The 19,554-nt window shown below is 42.0% G+C and overlaps 1 protein-coding gene across 8 annotated transcripts in view; it reads right to left on the bottom strand.

Annotated features, from left to right (window-relative positions):
* ZMYM2 (zinc finger MYM-type containing 2) overlaps window positions 1–15,990 on the bottom strand; it is a 62,817-nt gene extending 46,827 nt beyond the window's left edge. For 4 of the 8 annotated variants that reach the window (XM_061435019.1, XM_061435023.1, XM_061435018.1 and 1 more), the window contains exons 1-2: window positions 15,902–15,990; window positions 14,785–14,853 (exon numbers count right to left, since the gene is read on the bottom strand). The gene's annotated coding sequence lies outside the window, so the exon portion shown is untranslated. The other 4 variants (XM_061435021.1, XM_061435017.1, XM_061435022.1 and 1 more) reach the window with 3 other exon arrangements.
* Window positions 15,991–19,554: the final 3,564 nt, after the last annotated feature.

A 19,554-nucleotide genomic window follows, 5' to 3' on the forward strand; every position in this document is an offset into this window, starting at 1 on the left:
CTTCATTCTTCTTGTTTAAGCTGTTTGTTTCAGGATGGAAGATATAATATTGGAAAATGAGAAAAGATACATTTATATCTGCTTAAGGAAAATAGATAATTTCATTTAAAAATTTAAGGGGTGACTATTTTGCCTTACTCAAAGACCTAAAAATTATCATTCTAAGCTCTAAGACACTTTAAGTATTATTATTATTTTTTTTTAGCTGCACCATGCAGCATTCAGGATTTTAGTTCCCCAACCAGTGATTGAACCCAGGCCCTTGGCAGTGAGAGTGCAGAATCCTAACCACTGGACCACCAGGGAATTTCCCTAAGACACTTTAAATACACTTTCAAATATTAAAATATATACTATATTAACCTAATAAGGAAGACTTGTTTATGGTAAAACAACAGCATGTGCTGGGAGAAACCTTCATACAAGGCCTTCACTTAACTTTAAGTAAACATAAAAAATTTTTAACCTCGCTACAGGAAGTTTTAAATGCTGAAATAAATTGAATGACATTTGATTCAAAAATTTAATAACTGATTCAATTAGGTTCTCTTAAAATACAAGTACATTCATCCAGTAATAGTTAACATGTATTTAATACTTATTATGCACCAAATATTCATGACGATTAAACATTTAAGCAACCCAATGAAAAGTAAAATCATTATCTCCCTTATACAGATTTTTTTAAAAATGCAATCATCTAAAGTAAACTGCCCAGGACTTCCCTGGTGGTCAAGTGGTTAAGAGACACCACTGAAGGAGGCATGGGTTTGACCCCTGGTCAGGGAACTAAGATCCCACATACCACAGACAAAAAAAACTTAAAGTAAGCTGCCAAGACCACGGTGAGAAAATGGGAGAGGTCAGGATCTGAATATTCGTAACTACTATATAATGTTATTATTAAACAATAAAATAATATAGCACAACTCTTATTAATTAAACAAAAAAAAAAGAACACACCATTCAATAAAAAAGTAACCAAATCAGTATGTGAAAAATACAAGTATCAAAAGGAAGAAATATCAAGCCCAAAGTGCCAGGGTAAGATGAGATGTAACACAAATGGAACTGACTTGTAGTTAACATCTATCTGTCAGAAGGAAGGATGGATCTTCATCAACGTAACAATTTTCAGAAGAATGTGGTGTAAATCCATTGAACTTAGGGAATGCAAAGGCTTTTAAAGCATGAGTTTTTTGGATCTTTTCTATATTTCAGCATACCTAAAACAAGATGACAATTTCTGGGGCTTAAGACAGAACTGAATCCCCAGTGCCCTCTGGTGGCCGTGAGGTATCCCCTCATGTCTCCTCCCAGTGTAACCGTGGGGAGAGGAGACTTCTCTTGCTGCACAGTTCTCTGCAGTAACCCACGCTTCAAAACAGAGTAATTACTCACCCGTAACAGTTCTTTCCAAATCCTAGACTATAAATGTGGTCACTTCTATACGCCACAGAGAATATGCTTCAACTACCACTCACTGAGCCCTATAAAGAAAAGACAATCTAATTCAAGTTGGTCACTTCTACCTTATCCAAATAAAATCTATTCCCTTCAGCCACTTTTCTACACTAAATCAATTCTAATTATCTATTTAACACCAAGTAAATAACTTCAGTTTTCTGGGTTTCAATTTTCCCTAAAATAAATGGCATTTATTTTATGGTTTTTCTTAGAATTTAAAAAGATAACTGAATGTGAAAATCAATTAACACATTGTTAACTCCTAACAATCACCAGGCAGTTTTGTCTGTACCTCAAGATTTTGGTTAAGTTTCTAATTCATTTTTAGGCTTCCTTGCGATACTGCTTCACTGTTATGGACCACATGCTTGTGTTCCCCCTTCAAATTCATGAGATGGTATAAGGAGGCGAGGCCTCTACAAGAAGATTAAGTCAGGAAGGTGGGGGGGCCCTCATGAGTGAGATGAGTGACTGTTTTATAAAAGACACCAGAAAGCTCCCTCTCCCACCACATGAGGACACAGCACGAAGAGGGAAGCCTGTCTGTGAACAGGAAGCAAGCCCTCACCAGCACCTGGTCTGCAGAAGCCCCAACCATGGGCTTTCCAGCCTCCAGAACTCTGAGACATGAAGGTCTATTGTCTCTGGTACTTCAGTTATACCAGCCCAAGTAGACTGAGACAATCGTCATAAATTATAAATGCTTTCACAGCTTTACTTGGTCTTTGATTCCATGAGAATCAATTAACCCCAATACTTGATGTTCTCAGGAAAAAAGAAAAGGTAGTTAAAAAATAAAATGTTTGGGACTTCCCTGATGGTCCAGTTGGTTAAGATTCTGTGTTTCCAATTCAGGGGGCATTAATTCTATCCCTGGTCAGGGAACTAAGAACCCACATGCCACATGGCATGGCCAATAAATAAATAAAATGTTGACATTCATTACAATAAAGTATTACTAGTAGGTAAGAAAATCTGGTTAACTTCAATGAAAATCACAAAGAAAGCATTTCAAATGATTCAAGAAAAATATTCATTCATCATTTTCTCACTGATGAGCCCAAGCTTTCTAGGTACCAAAGGAGGTGCAAAGAAAGCTAAGGCAAATTCGTCTCTACAGTAAAGGCTATTATTCAACATGTGTTTATGGCACCTATAATAGTTCTGAGGCAGTAAGACAAATTAAACTTTTTTAAAATAAAAATCCCTGGGAATTCCCTGGTGGTCCAGTGGTTAGGACTTTACACCTAACCACTGCCACTATCTAACCCTGTGCTTCCAATGTAGGGGGCATAAGTTTAATCTCTGGTTAGGGAACTGAGATCCTGCAGGCCCTGTGGTGCAAGCCCCCAAAAAGTAAACAAACAACTGGAGAGGGTGTGGACAAAAGGGAACCCGCCTACACTGTTGGTGGGAATACAGACTAGTGCTGCCACTATAGAAAACAGTATAGAGGTTCCTTAAAAAAAAAACCTAAAAACAGAGCTATCATATGATCCAGCAATCCTACTTCTGAGCACATATCTGGAAAAGATGAAAACTCAAACTAGAAAAGATACATATGCACCTCAATGCTCATAGTAGCACTATTCACAAGAGCCAAGATATGGAAGCAATCTAAGTGTCTACTGACAGGGAAATGGATACAGATATGGTGGATATATACACAGTAAAATATTACTCAGTCAGAAGAAAGAATTCACATCAACATAGACGGACCTAGAGATTATCATACTAAATGAGGGAAGTCAGATAAAGACAAATGTCATATGACATCACTTGTAGAATCTAAAGAATGATACAAATTTAGACTCATAGACACAAGATAAACTTATGGTTACCAAAAGGGAAAGGGGGATGGAGGTGGATAAGTTAGTTTGGGATTAACAAATACACAGTATTGGGACTTCTCTGGCAGTCCAGTGGTTTAAGACTTCAACTTCCAATGCAGTGGGTGCAATCCCTGGTTAGGAATCTAAGCAGCTAAGATCTCATACTGTCTCCTGGCCAAAAAACCAAAATATTAAAACAGAAGCAACACTGTAACAAATCTAGTAAAGACTTTAAAAATGGTCCACAGGGGGGAAAAAAAAGTCTTTAAAAAAAAAAACACACAGATACACACTATATATAAAATAAACAAGGACCCACTGTAAAGCACAGGGAATTACAGTCAATATCTTACAGTAACTCATAATAGAAAAGAATACAAATAAGAATATATATATAAAACTAAAATCACTTCACTGTATACCTGAAAACTAACACAACACTGTAAATCAATTATACTTCAATTAAAAAAAAATTAACCAAACAAAAATCCTGGAGATGAAAAATTTAATAGCAGAAAAGAAAAAAGTCACTAGAGGGGATTAACAGCAGATCTAAGCAAGCAGAAGAATCAGTAAAATGAAAGGCAGGATAATTAAAATTATCCAGTCTGAAGAGCAAGAAAACAAGAATGAAGAAAAATGAATAGAGCCTAAGAATCTGTGAAACACCACTATGTGCACCAATATATATAACAAAAAGAGACAGAAAAGAACAAAAAACATATTTGAAGAAATAATGGCTATAAACTACCCAAATATGATGAATATAACGAGGATAAACACATACACCCAAGAAGCTCAATTCCAAGATGGCCATACCAAGACAGTAATAATCAAATTGTGGACCCAACAGTAAAAGAGAATTTTGAAGTAAGAGAAGTAAGAGAGAAGTAAGATCCATATGCAATGGATCCTCATCACCAGATTTCTCATCCAAAATCATGGATGTGAAAAGCTATGGCATGATATTTAAAATGGTGGGAAAAAAAAACTGTCAACCAAAAATTCTATATCCAACAAAATATTCCTCCAAACATGAGAAGTTAAGACATTCCCCAGAAAAACAAAGGTGAATTTATTACCTGCAAACCTACCCAATATGAAATGCTAAAGGGAATTCTTCAAGCAAAAATATAAACTACAGAGTAAGTTGAAGCTCTAAGAAATATAGAACACAAATGAATACATTTAAAAAAAGCAACAGGAAGCCAGTATTAATGTATCTTTGGTTTATAACTACTTATTGCCCTATGATTTAAAAGGCAAAAGCATACAATAATAATTATCAATATGTTAATGAACACACACATATAAAGATGTTATTGGCAACAAACCTAATGTAAAGGGAAGGACAGAGATGTGTAACAGGCAGAGCATTCACAGATTGTTCAAATGAAGAGTATCATTCCTAGTAAGCTGTTGTAATACTAAGATTCTTGTTTTAATCCTCAAAGTAACCATTATAAAAATAATTATAAACTAATCAGGAAAGAAAGGAATCAAAATGGTACACTAGAAAAAATTAAACACAAGAGAAGGTGATAATAAAAGAAACGGGGGGGTTGCGGATTTAAGACAAACAGAAAACAAGCCACAAAATGGTGGAGGTAAACTTCTCCTTACTCCTTTCGAACAATTACTTTAAATGTAAATAGACTAAATTACTGAAAGAGCTTAGGCTGGATAAAAAGACACACATAATCCATCTATATTCTATCTAGAAGAGACTCATCTTAGATAAAAAAAATACAAGGAGGTTGAAAGTAGGATAGAAAAGATATCCCATGCATATAATACCCAAAACAGAAATGCAGTGGATGTGTGGATATTGGACAAAATAAACGTTAAGTCAAAAAAGCTAACAAGAGGGTTTCCCCAGTGGCCCAATGGTAAAGAATCCATCTTGTAAATACAGGAGACACAGGTTCAATCCCTGATCCAAGAAGATCCCACATGACACAAAGCAACTAAGCACTTGAGCTACAACTACTGAGCCTAGCTCTAGAGCCTGGCAACTGCAACTACCAAGGCCCGCACACCCTAAAGCCTGTGCTTCACAACAAGAGAAGGCCCGAGCACCACATCTAGAGAGTAGCCCACAGAGCAACAAAGGGCCAGCACAGGCAAAAATAAATAAATAATTTTTAAAGCCCTGATTAAAAAGAGAAACTTGGGAAATGAGAAAATACTCATGAGACAAAAGAAGACAAAAACACAACAAATTGAAACTTAAGGGATGCAGTGAAAGTTTTATTCAGCAGAAAACTTACTGCTATTAACACCTACATTAAAAATCTCAAACCAATAAACTTTACACCTTAAGAAATCAGAAAAAGAGCTAAATAAACTAAAACTAGCAGAAAGAATGCAGTAATAAAGATCAGTGCAGATACACAAAACAAAGAACAGAAAAATAAAGGAAGGGCTTCCCAGGTGGCGCTAGTGGCAAAGAATCTGCCTGCCAATGCAGGAGACATAAGAGACATGGGTTTGATTGCTGGGTCCGGTAGATGCCCTGAAGGAGGGCATGGCAACCCACACCAATATTCTTGCCTGGAGAATCCCATGGACAGAGCCTGTATAGTCCATAGGGTCACAAAGAGTTGGACACGACTGAGGCAACTTCACACACACACACACACACAACCCAGTACAAAATAAAAAAGGGGGAAAAAAAAGAGTGAAAAAAAATGTTTTAATAAAAGAAAAAATAGAGGAAACACAAAATTACAAATATGTGGCTCCTTGAAAAAATTAACAAACCTTTAGCTATACTGACAAGGAAAAAACTCTCTAAAGTTATTAAAATCAGAAACAAAGAGAATTCTCTGGTGGTCCAGTGGTTAGGACTTGGCCCTTTCACTGCCAGGGCCCACGTTCGATCCCTGGTCCAAGAACTAAGATCGCACAAACCAAGCAGTGCAACCGAAAGAGAAAGAAATTGACATGTGACTAGCATAACAAATATAATTTTTTAAAAAAAATCAGAAATATTAATAAGGTATCACTACTGACTTGATAGAAATGACTGAATATAATTTCGCAATTATATGCCAAAAAACTGGACAACCCAAAATAAAAAATTTTTAAAAACGGGTAAATTTTTAACACAAATTACAAAAACTGACTCAAGAAGAAACACAAAATCTGAATTATAACATGCAAAGAGACTGAATAAGTAATCAAAAAATCTCCCAATAAAGAAATTCACCAGGTTCACCAGGTGAAGTCTACCAAACATTTAAAGAAGAATTAACACTGTTCTTTCTCAAATTCTTTCTAATGATGTTCAACATAATCAGTCATTAGGGATATGCAAATCAAACCAGGAAAGATATCACATCCATCAGGATGGCTACTATCAAAATAAACAAAAAGTAACAATATCAGTGAAGGGAAATTGGTTAGCTGATTGAAGAAAGGGTGATTCCTTGTGCACTGCTATTGGGAATGTAAAAAGGTGCCACCACTATTCACAACAGAATGGAGGTTATTCAAAAAATTGAAAAATGGAATTACCATAAAATTCAGCAGTCCCACTCTAGGTATACTATATCCAAATATTTTCTCTATAGTTAATCACAGTTGTATGTACCATATGTATCTATCAATATTAAGGGATTTAGTCAGCATTTCATTGAATTTAGACATATTTGAGGACAAAAAAAAATTAATCTTTTACATTATTCAAGTCTTCCCATTCAGATATATGTAAATCTGTCCATTCTGGTTTTCTTGCATGTCTTACTATATTATTTTACAATTTGCTTCATAAAATTCTTGCATATTTGTTATAGTTGTTCCCATTGCTTGCAATAGTAAAATGGATTTTTCCCATTACATCATAAAATGTTTACATAGCAAAGAAACACTATAAATAAGGTGCAAAAATATGAAAAAGACACATGCTATATAATGTATATATACTTGTAATTGAAATAACAAGAACTGATTTCCATACTTTAGAAAGAAGACAAATTAAACTGACAAAACTTTAACTATTTGATAACATTCAGTGTTGGCAAGAACATGGAAAAACTAGTAGAAAGGGCAGTGAGTTTTGTGGTCCAGTCGAAAGCAATCTGGCAGCGTCTATAAAAACGTGTAATATGCACGTGTGCGTGCTCAGTCGCTAAGTTATGTCCAAGTCTTTGGGACCACATGGACTATCGCCAATCAGGCTCAACTGTCCTGGGATTTTCCAGGCAAGAGTACTGGAGTGGGTTGCTATTTCCTCCTCTGGGAGATCTTGCTAACCCAGGGATAGAACCCCTGTCTCCTCTGTCTCCTGTATTAGCAGACGGGTTCTTTACCATGGAGCCACATGCTGACTGGTTCTCCAGAATCTCCCCCAGAGAAAACACACATGAACCCAAAGAAACTACTTCACATATATTTCATGCAGCACTGTAAATAACAAAAAAACCCAAATAGATTAAATGTCCACCAATGGAATATCTGAACTGCTAAAAAAGTGCATGTCATGAAGTGCCACACAGCATTTTAAAAAGAAATCCTTACATACTAACTCAGAAAAATGTCTAAGACATACTATTAAGTGAAAAAACCAAGACACAGGAAGATGTATATAGTTGTTTATTATTGTTCACTCACTAAGTCGTGTCTGTGTCTGACTCTTTGAGGCACCATGGACAGTACCTGTGGTATACCAGGCTCCTCTGTCCTCCAGTATCTCCAGACTTTGCTCAGATTCATGTCCATTGAGTTGGTGATGCTATCTAACCATCTCATCCTCTGCTGCTCCCTTCTCCTTTTGCCCTCAATCTTTCCCAGCATCAGGGTCTTTCCCCATGAGTTGGCTCTTTGCATCAGGTGGCCAAAATATGGCATATAGCACACATGTTTTCAACATGCACATATAAGTTTAATTTATTATTACAGGTACATGTTAATATATGCCCAGGAAGGATTTAGAGTAATACACACTAAATTGGTACTACTACTAATCTCTGAGCAAGTGAGGAAAGCAGCCAGGAGATCGATGATAGATGAACACAGATTATGACTTCATGTTGCTTACCATATAGCCACAAAATCCCTTTTAAGAAAATCTCTTAATATCTTTATCAGATATGGGACAATGCTACTCTGGTTTTAGAAGCTGATAGGAATTATTTAATTAACATACTAAAAATCCATTCAAGGGCTATGCCAGCATCTAAAAACTAATCTCTTCTGATTTAGTAAATAAATGAATAAATCAATTAATTGATTCAAGTTACCTCTAGAGTGTAGAATTTCCAAGTTAAGGAATAATCTCTTCTTTTCCATAGGGTCAAACTTTAACTGCAAGATAATTTCAAATAATTTTAACTTTCTCTGGGGATCTCATCCACTCCCCTGATTTTAAATAAAACCTCAATGCCCAGACTGATTAACTCATCTCAGTCGAGGTGTCTCAAAGCCCCAAACCACCTACTCCCAATATCCAAGTCATCTGAATTTCCTTTCACCGTTTTTACCCCTCCTCCAATCTTTGCCATTTGGGGGAAGTTAATGTATCTAGCTTCCCAGGTGGCTCAGTGGAAAAGAACCCGACTGTCAAGCAGGAGACTTGGGTTCAGTCCCTGGGCTGGGAAGATCTCCTGGAGAAGGGCGTGGCAACCCACTCTAGTATCTTGCCTGGAGAATCCCTATCCATGGACAGAGGAGACTGGCGGGTACAGTCCATGCAGGTGGCAGAGAGTCAGACAGGACTGAGGACGGAGCACACATGGTTGTCTGCGTATGTGCCCTGGACCTGACACTCTAAGGCTCCTCCTGACCTCACCCTGCTAACAACAGGCTCCTCACACTTCTGCTGAATTTGCGCTACTACCACCACCACACAGAACTGAGGCTTGTGGACCAGCCTAACACACTGGTCAGTACAATTCACACATTAATCTGCTGAAGACCTTGGCAACATAAGGAAAGGGATTATCAAAAATGTCAATTGCTTATTTATGTATTTATTTGGCTGCATTGGGTCTTAGTTGCAGCATGTGGGATCTAGTTCCCTGACCAGGGATCAAACTGAGCCCCTGCATTAGGAGCTTGGAGTCTTAGCCACTGGACCACAAAAGAAGTTCCCAAAATGTCAACTGTTGATAATAGTATATATGCAAAATGACTAGTATGCTGAGAATGAAAAAAATCATAATGTTATTTTAAAAATACAAATCTTGAGGGACCTCATAAACTTTTTTCTGTCTGAAACCTCTAGCTGTGCATCACAATCTTACTTAAAATACTTAACTTAAAAACCTCAACACCTGCTTCACTGACTATGCCAAAGCTTTGACTGTGTGGATCACAGTGTGAAAAAGTCCTTAAAGAGATGGGAATATCAGACCACCCTACCTGTCTCCTAAGAAACCTGTATGCAGGTCAAGAAGCAACAATTAGAACCAGACATGAAACAACTGATCAGTTCCAAATTGGGAAAGGAGTATGACAAGGCTGTATTCTGTTGCCTTGTTTATTTAACTTACATGCAGAGTATATCGTGTGAAATACTAGGCTGGATGAATCACATGCTGGAATCAAGAGTGCTGGGAGAAATATCAACAACCTCAGATATTCAGATGATACCATTCTAATAGCAGAAAGTGAAGAGGAACTAGAGAGCCTCTTGATGAAATTAAGATGCTTGATGAAAGTGAAAGAGGAGAGTGAAAAAGCTGCCTAAAAATTCAACATTCAAAAAACTAAGGTCATGGCATCTGGTCCCACCACTTTATGGCAAAATAGAAGGAAAAAGTGGAAGCAGAGACAGATTTTACTTTCTTGGGCTCCAAAATCACTGTGGACAGTGACTGCAGCCATGAAATTAAGATGCTTGCTCCTTGGAAGAAAAGCTATGACAAACCTAGACAGCATATTTAAAAGTGGAGGCTTCACTTTGCCAACAAAGGTCCATACAGTCAAAGCTATGGTTTTTCTAATAGTCATGTATGGATGTGAGAGCTGAACCACAAAGAAGGCTGAATGCCAAAGAACTAATGCTTTCGAACTATGGTGCTGGAGAAGACTCCTAAGAGTCAAACCAGTCAACCCTAAATGAAATCAACCTTGAGTATTCATTGGAAGGACTGATGCTGAACCTCCAATACTTTGGATACCTGATGTGAAGACCTGACTTACTGAAAAAGACACTGACACTGTGAAAGATTGAAGCCAAAAGGAGAAGGGGGTGGCAGAGGATGAGATGATTAGATAGTGTTACCCACTCAATGCATATGAATTTGAGCAAAATCTGGGTGATGGTGGAGGACAGAGGAGCCTAGTGTGCTGCCATCCACGGGCTTGCAAAGAGTCGGACATGACTTAAGAGACTGAACAACAACTGCTACACATTACAACTCTAGACTTCAATAAAGAAAGTGAAGTCACTCGGTCGTGTCCGACTCTTTGTGACCCCATGGACTGTAGCCTACCAGCTTCTCTGTCCATGGGATTTTCCAGGCAAGGGTACTAGAGTGCGGAGAAGCCAATGGCAACCCACTCCAGTACTCTTGCCTGGAAAATCCATAGACAGAGGAGCCTGGTAGGCTGCAGTCCATGGGGTCGCTAAGAGTCGGACATGACCGAGCAACTTCACTTTCACTTTTCACTTTCATGCACTGGAGAATGAAATGGCAACCCACTCCAGTGTTCTTGCCTGGAGAATCCCAAGGACAGGGGAGCCTGGTGGGCTGCCGTCTATGGGGTCTCGCAGAGTCGGACACGACTGAAGTGACTTATCAGCAACAGTAACTTTCTCAATGACAATTTATAGTTTTTACATATTGGAGCTGTCCATAAGAACTTTGAGATTTGAATATCTTAAAGTGAAAGTCAAAGTGGCTTGGTCCCGTCTGACTCTTTGTGACCCCATGGACTGTATGTAGCCTGCCAGGCTCCTCTGTCCATGGAATTCTCTGGGATAGACAACTGGAGTGGGTAGCCGTTCTCTTCTCCAGGGCATATTCCCAAGCCAGGGATCAAATCCAGGTCCCCAGAATTTCAGGCAGATTATTTACCATCTCAGCCACCAGAGAATATCTTAAAAGTTCTGTTCAATTCTAAAATCCCAATTTGTGCTCTGACAGGAATAGAAAAAAATTAACCAAATGAAATCAAAAATGGAAAATACATGGAATCAACATACTGTCTCAGCATACTTGCTTCCTAACTTAAAATGCCCTACATAAAATACTGTTAATCCAATGGGAGAAAGCACTTGGGTTTAGGCTCATCTTGCATCGCTTAAATAAAACATGCAAGGTGAATATGTCAACGTCCTCTTATAATAAGTGTTATTCAACATAATATATGTGTGAATATTACCAGTAGACAGATATGAATGCCTAGAAAAAGATACAAAATTTCTAATTATACCACACCTTTTGACAACAATAGAGCTCCAACATGCATACATATTCTTTACATAACAGTTACAACACAGCATCTGACCAAAGGTAAGGATTCACTTTGCCTCAAATGCATTAGTAAGGCACTCTGTACCTCAAACAAGGGCAACATACAATAAAACTTCTAAAAATAGGAACAGTGTTGTACGAAGATGGTATGTCAAGCTCCATACCCACACAAAGGTCTGAAATGTTCACTGTCAGCATCGGTGTGACATCTGAGTACTCAGAGTTGTCCCACCACATGGGGTACAAGAGTCCAATGCAAGAGAACCTAGAGGAGAAGAATTCAGAAAAGCAGGGCCACTCTCCCTTTCCCTCAACTGTGTGACAAATGACAGGAGGAGGAACACATACTATTAAGGATGCACTAAAGAAGGTACCATAAACATGTGAAGTATTTTTAAATATCAAAATACTTCATAAGTACACCTAAAGGTACCTAACTCACATTAAGTGCACGATAAATTTACATATAATAAAGAACTTTGATTTAATCAAAGTGAATTTAAAATTGTCAGGTTATCTTTTTGCCTGGTGCATTAAAGCACCATTAGTTGATGCTTTTAAGTAAAAGAATTTTTAATTCTGAGCTAAATCGTTAAGGAAAACAAGAACCACATCCCTTCAAAAACTGAGACTTCCCTGATGTGAGTGGTCAGGACTCTGAGCTTCCACTACAAGGGTCACAAGTTCAATACCTGGTTTGGGAACTAAGATCACACATGCTGCACAGTGCAGTCAGAAAAAAGTACATCCGTGTACAAATTATAGTTGGGCCTCCCTTTTACTGAGTTCCTTCATATCAGCAGATCCAACTGCCTGCAGCACTATTAAAAAAAAATCCAGGCATAAGGGGACCCACAATTCAAATCCATGTAGTTCAAGGGTCAACCGTATTTGAAAGAATCTTAGCTTTCATACATACATATGTTCATACATATGTTGACATTACAGTAAAGTCCTGATTATACATTTTGTATGTCCTCATCTCCAAATGTGTACTTAACATAACCAATTAACCTTCCTCCACCGACATCACAAATAAATACAAAGAAAAATTTTAGAATGGTAAATCTTCTAGGAAAATATGTGGTGATAATATAAGCTTTACCCATCTATTGATAGTTGAAAGATTTAATCCCTGATCCACTATATCTGAATGATTTAATGCCTGAAAAGACCTTTAAACTTATTACAGAAGTTATATTCATTTTAAGTTACAGTATTTAAGAAGTAGATACTAAATTGCACACATACACACTGAAAGAAGAATATATTATTTCTGATTCAAATAGACCCTATTAGTTTAAAACCAGTCAAATAATTATCTAATAGTTATCTAATTGATAACTGTGGTACTACTTTTTTTTCTTAAAGATACTCAGTAAGATTTAACATTCCATGTTTGTTTACCCACTGGTCTCCAGCAAAAGAATACAGGCTGAAAAGACTGTAACTTCCAGTTTTTTCAATTTCAATTTCTAAATTTGTGAAACAAGCATATTATATACTTTAAAACAGGACAACACAAAGGACTTCCCTAGAAATCCAGTGGCTACAACTCCACACTGCCAATGCAGGGGGCACAGGTTTGATCCCTGATCACAGAACTAAGATCCTACAGGCCTTAGTGTGGCCCAAAGATTTAAAAATAAATTAAAAAAATGAAAATTTACAAATAAAACAGGACACCACAGCTGCTGAACTCAGGCCTGTAACCAAAACTGGTTAAGTTCAAACCCTGTTTAAACAAATACTACTACCTGGGTTGTCTGCTTAGGCCTGTTTCCTCCTCTAAGAATTAGGAATAAAAACACTAAGTTTTTATAAAGATTAAACTATTTAATATGTTAAAAATTAGTCTGGACATGTGTTGATAATTATAGAATGTAAATGATAGGTACACAGAGGTTCAATATACTATTTTCCCTCATAAAGTTGATAGTTGCCATAGTAACTTTAAAGAAAAAAAACTTATGCTAGCATACAATACAGGCTCAATACATGCTATTTTTATGACCCCTGCAGGCCATTTGCCAAGATTTCCTTAAAGGAAATAATACATGAAAGCACCGGGGACCTGCCTAAAGTGGTATTTGCTTAATACAAGTTGCCATCCTCACATCATCCTTCACAATCAGTATTCAGTTTGTGTTCATTGTCTATTATTTTTTGACCCATTTGAGACTTAATATTTAAGCATAAGCGACCATACTCATGACTCACCTTTGGCAGAGACCTGCAAGTTAACTATTGGTGGGCTCCAGAGATATAATGTGTCCAGAACAGTAACTTCACTGATATTTTGTAACTCATTACAACGGATGGAAAATGACCCGTTATGTTTATCTTACTGTCTAGCACATTACGAGGCTACTTTAAAACCGACAAATTGCAAGCATTAAACAATAACTCTCAGGTAACACTTAACACGTCAGGAACAACTCAAGGGAACACTAAGCATCACAAAAGATTTGGGGCTAAGAGTAACCAGAGCAGGGAACTAGGTGATAAAGTAAGACAACAGGAGGAGGGGGCCTCATGCCTTTCCTAAGCAAACACTTTAAAGACATCCACCAACTCATGAACCCTAAGAGTCAAAATTTGTGTTTTACATCACACACTCAGAGCTAAATCCGTCGTTTTGCTTCTCCAACCCCTTCAATCAATTCTCCATTGAAAAGGAAGAGAAAGTGTTAAAAGATGGTTGCAGACCAGGCGTCAAACGAAACGACTTCAATTCCCACCCTGGAACTCTAGAGGGCGCCAGCAATATGCCCTCCTTCCTCCACCCCTCCTCCCGGGTAACGTGAGCAGCTGCAGGAGCCCGTATTCTGGTTGCTGAGGTTGGTATTGCAGCAGGAGCGCTCTCTGCAGCGGTGCAAACAGCAGCGCCCACTCCCAGCTGCCTCACCAGCCATTATCCAAGCTGCGCCCCGGGGGCAGTGCCACCCAGGGGGAAGCTCCTCCCCCTCAAAACAACGGGGACGCACCGGTCCCCAGGCCGAGGCCCTACATTAACCTGCCAACGTCTTCTAGGAGCATCAAATTAGGGGCAAAAGACTCACAATCGGGGTGTTGTCCTCCTCACGCTCAGCCAAAGATGCACCAGGTAAGGATGAATTCAAGTCCTGGTCCTGGGATAAGAGAAAAAATGAAAAAATGGATCAACAACATCTAACCAGGTGGGAGAACCAAACCTTTTCCACCAGAAGGAGGCAGAGAACTGAGTAAGAGGTCAAGGAGGTTCGGACCTTCGATTATTGCTCCCTAGTCAGGCACCAACAATCCCCTCCAACGTAAAGTAGAGCAAAACGGCATAAAATTTTTATTTGGGACCAAAACCCACGTGAAAGGCAAACCCTGGGGGGAGGAGGCGGAGGGCATCAGGCCTGCTCGGGGGGAAGGGGGGGAGGGGTAAGGGAAGGGCGAGCGCAGCCTCGACGCCAGCGGAGACTCCGATCCCCCGGATCGGCCCGCCCAGCGCCGTCTCCGCCGCGCCCGCACCCACGCCAGGCTGGGGAGAGCCCGCGTCGCCGCGGGGCGGAAACCCCCCGCCTGTGCCCCCGGCTCTTGCCCGGGGCCCGAGACTTGCCCCCCCGCAGTCGGCGACCGGCAGCGCTGCCTCCCCGTCCGCCATTAGAGACCCAGCCAAACAATACGTGCGGAGCCGAGCCGCGCGCGCGCCGGGGCCGGGGCGGCCGAGGAGGGGACCGGCACGGGGGGCCCGCTCCCTCGCCCCCAAACTCGGGGACCTCGCGCCGTCGCTGGGAGAGCGCTAACGGGACCCCGAGCCCCCACGGAGGCGCCCCTCCCCCACCCACCCCACCCCCACACCGCGCGACCCCCACAGCCGGCCCCCGCCCCGGGCGGCCCCGGGCGACCCCCGCCACCGGCGGCTGCCTCACTCCGCCCTCGCGGCCGCGCCCGCACTCCCGCAGCCCGCGGGCCGCCCGCCAACGCGCCTGGGACATCAGCGGAGCCGCCGGCAGCCGGAGGCCCCGAAGCGGCAGCGGCGACGGCGGCCGCGCCGCGGGGCGCTCGTCCCGGGTCGGTGGGAGGCTTCGGAGGCCGCCCTCACCCATCTCCGCCTCCCGGCGCCTCCGCCTCCGGAGGCTGCGCCGCTCCCGGCCACCCCCACTGTCGGCGGCCCTGGACTGGAGACACGGCGGGGACAAGCCTCACCCGGTTCTGGCTGCGGCTCCACGGAACGAACCTCCCCGCCCCCGGCCCACCCCCCTTCGGCAACACGCGCAACTCCGCTCGGTCCAGTCCCGGCTTTAGCGCTGGTGAGGAGGCGGAGGCGGCGGCCGCGGCGGCGCGGCCCGACCCGGCAGGCCCCGCCCCCTGCGCCCTCACTGGCGGCTGGGGAGGGCGGGCTGGGCGCCTGGGGGACGCCCATTGGCTGCGTCCGCCTTCCTTCAGGGCCCCCCCTTGAGGGGGTGGTCCGATGCTCTGTCCGTCAGCCGCAGGCCACACCCCGCGCCTCCATTCCATTCCCCCCCCCCCCCCCCCCCCCACCGTGGCCCGGCCCGTCAGGGTCGGGCCGCCGACTCCGGTTCCCGCAGCACCGGCCGCGGCTCGGCCTCTGGGGCTGGGCGCTGTCGAGCCCCGGCGGCCCGAAGACCTGATCCGGGCCACCTGCCCTCGCAACGGCTACGAGCGCCGCCTCCTCAGGAGCGCCGCGGCCTCGATGTCCCCCAAGCCCTCCCTGTCCAGTGTCTGGGAGCCCCGTGAGGGCTGGAAGAGCAGGGGCTTCGGCGAAGGGGGCGGGAGCCGGGGTCTGGAAGGCTGGCGGGGGGCCCCACGCGCTCCTAGGGCTGGAGGCGCTTCCCCTCTCCTCAGCCCCGTGGGGAGGCGTCCCTCGCTCCCGTCATGGCTGAGGGAGGAGACGACGTCCTCCATCTTGTCGGGGCCGTGGGGGGAACTGGGGGCAACTCCGACTAGTCCCAGGAAGCCGGGGCTGGACCCCGCGGTGGAGACGGCGCCCGCTGCCGGCTGCGAACCTGGGCCCGGCCAACGCGACGGGGTCCGGCCCGGACGCCACTCCCGCTCCGCCGGTCAAGATGGAGGCGACTGCGGGTCCCCGATCCCGGCGCCCGCCTGTCGGAAGGGCTGGGCCGGGCCCGCCGTGCCCCGGCCTCCGCGCTCGTCGGCCTCGCGGCGAACAAGGCCGCGGGGCAGGAGGGTGCGCAGGTGCGAGGCCTGCCGGGCGGGACCGGGCGAGCTCCTACCGAGGAGCCACCTGGGCCGCAGGGCTCGGCTTTTGTTCGCCGTCTACACCTACGTCCCGGGCGCGCGTCACGGGCTGTGCGGGTCCGGAGGTTCCACGTAGGAGGCGGGCGGGGAGGCCGCCCTGGCGGCTGTCGGTGGGACTGCAGCCGGCGCCGTTGGGGCGTAAATGGATGGAAACAGTGGACCTAATTTCACACACCGCGTGCTAGTGTAAACAGACGCGTGATGTTCAACTTTAAAGTTCAACACGATGGTGGACAACATGAACTTTCTAATGAAATTATAATCATCCATGAAGGTCTCAGAAAAGACTGATCTTAAAGAGACGCTACTTACAGAGCACAGTCTAGTAGAAAGTGAGTCTCATTGTGTATAAATCAATGAATATACTGCTCTTTATTTAAATTGAAAGATATGCATTTCAATATGCATTTCAACCCGCTTCCTCAAAATGGTACCATTTATTTTTCTGCATTTTATTTCTTAATTATAAAGTTTTTCAGTTTTCAATAAAAACAAAATATCCTTGTAAGACTATGTGTATTACACAGTACCGTTTTACACTGACATTCTTCACGTCACCATCTTCATGACAGAAACGTCCGCTATTACAAAATGCGGGATAACATTGTAATCAGTCCATGAAAACTTACATCATCCCCTTTATGTTACCACATACCATTGCAATAACTTCTCTTCATTGAGTTTATAATTAGATGGCTTAAGTAGCTGCTGCTGCTGCTAAGTCACTTCAGTCGTGTTCAACTCTGTTTGAGACCCCATAGACGGCAGCCCCCCAGGCTCCCCCATCCCTGTGATTCTTAAGTAGAGATACTTCCAAATAAGCTCTGTCACAGACTTTAGTGACAGATTGGATTGCTGCATGCCGTTTAATTTAAGGAAGCTCCATATTGACACTAATTATCTAACTGTATTGCTGTTTTATAATTAACAAGAGTAATAATTGCTTATTAGTATATATTAGTCACATTTTGTATTTATTCAAATCCATTTGTGAAAATGTTCACTAGATTACCTACATGATATCAGGGAGAATTTTAGTTGAGACTTGAAAACTTGGGGGAGTGGGGGGGGGAATGTTTTGTGTCATAATTTAAATAAAAGCTACATTTAATTTTATAGAAAAGCACCTATAAAAACAAATATTTGCATGTTCACAACAGAATTATTTGTAATTTCCAAAACGTAGAAACTGAAATGTCCATTAACTAATGAATGCATAAACAAATGTGGTAGATCCATACAATGGAATATTATTCAGCAAAAACAAGGAATGTAGCTCTGACACTGGCTACAATATGGATGAACTTTGAAGACACTATGCTAAGAAAAATAAGCAGTCTATACATTGCATGATTCTATTTATGTGACTTGTCCAGGCAAGGCAATCTATAGAGATAGAAAATAGATTAGTTCCCTAGGCCTGGGGAGGTAGGGAGTGATAGCTAAAGTGTAGGGAACTTCTTTTTGGAGCAAATTGATTGTAGTGATAATTGGACAACAGCTCTGAATATGCAAAAAAAAAAACATTGAATTGTTCATTTTAAATGGATGAATTGAAAAAAATGGACAAATTATATGGTATGGAATTCTACAGTCCATGGGGTCGCAAAGAGTGAGACATGACTGAAGCGACTTAGCACACACGCACACATGAAATTATAACTTGAGAAGGCTGTTACAAAAATGTGTGTGTGTGGAGTTATTCTGCACTAATCACAAAAGCAGACTAAGCTTTGCAAGAAAGCAACATGAAGATTTGGGCAGAGGACTTGTATTTTAAATACTTGTTTGGGCACTCAAACCCTTGAGCAAGTTTGCTTCTCTTCTGATCTGGATGAGAATGCAGAACTGACATGGATGTGACTCCACCATTCCTCAGCTCTGTGACCCTAGACCTTCCAGAGCCTCAGTTTCTCCATCAATAAAATGAAGCAATTGTACATAATGTGCCCTTGAATAAAAGTCCACTTGTCTCTTCAGTCTTTTCATCCCTTGGGATCCCAATGTCTCCTCCATCTCTTCTCACTTTCCCAACTTATTATGAACATTGCTTTCCTCTCATTTCCTATGGCTTTTTAAAAATTATTAAATAACCCAATATATTTACTATATATATGTATGTATAAACTTTCCCCCATGCTGAAATGCAAGGACCCACCATGTTTCTCATTTTACTTCCCAGGCAGCATTGCCCACCCAACTGCCTTCTAAACTTTAGAGGTCCTGACTACAATAGAAGCAAATTTTTAAAAAGAAAATTGTATCCTGATTATGGAGGTCCTTTCCAGTAATCAAATTCTATGATTTTCATAAAATCATTAGCTGAAAATAATGATTTAAAGCTTAATTTTTGCCCATTTAAGAGTTCCTTATATTATCAACTATTGTTTTTCGAGTTTCTGTACTAGGTTACAATTCTCTAAGAGACTGAGACCTAAAATTAAGCAAATCCAACAACTTTGAATTTAGCATGCTGCTACTGCTGCTGCTGCTAAGTCGCTTCAGTCGTGTCCGACTCTGTGCGACCCCATAGATGGCAGCCCACCAGGCTCCCCGTCCCTGGGATTCTCCAGGCAAGA

The sequence above is a fragment of the Bos javanicus genome, chromosome 12 (assembly GCF_032452875.1).
Source record: "Bos javanicus breed banteng chromosome 12, ARS-OSU_banteng_1.0, whole genome shotgun sequence".
In the NCBI taxonomy this organism is placed as follows: Eukaryota; Metazoa; Chordata; class Mammalia; order Artiodactyla; family Bovidae; genus Bos; species Bos javanicus.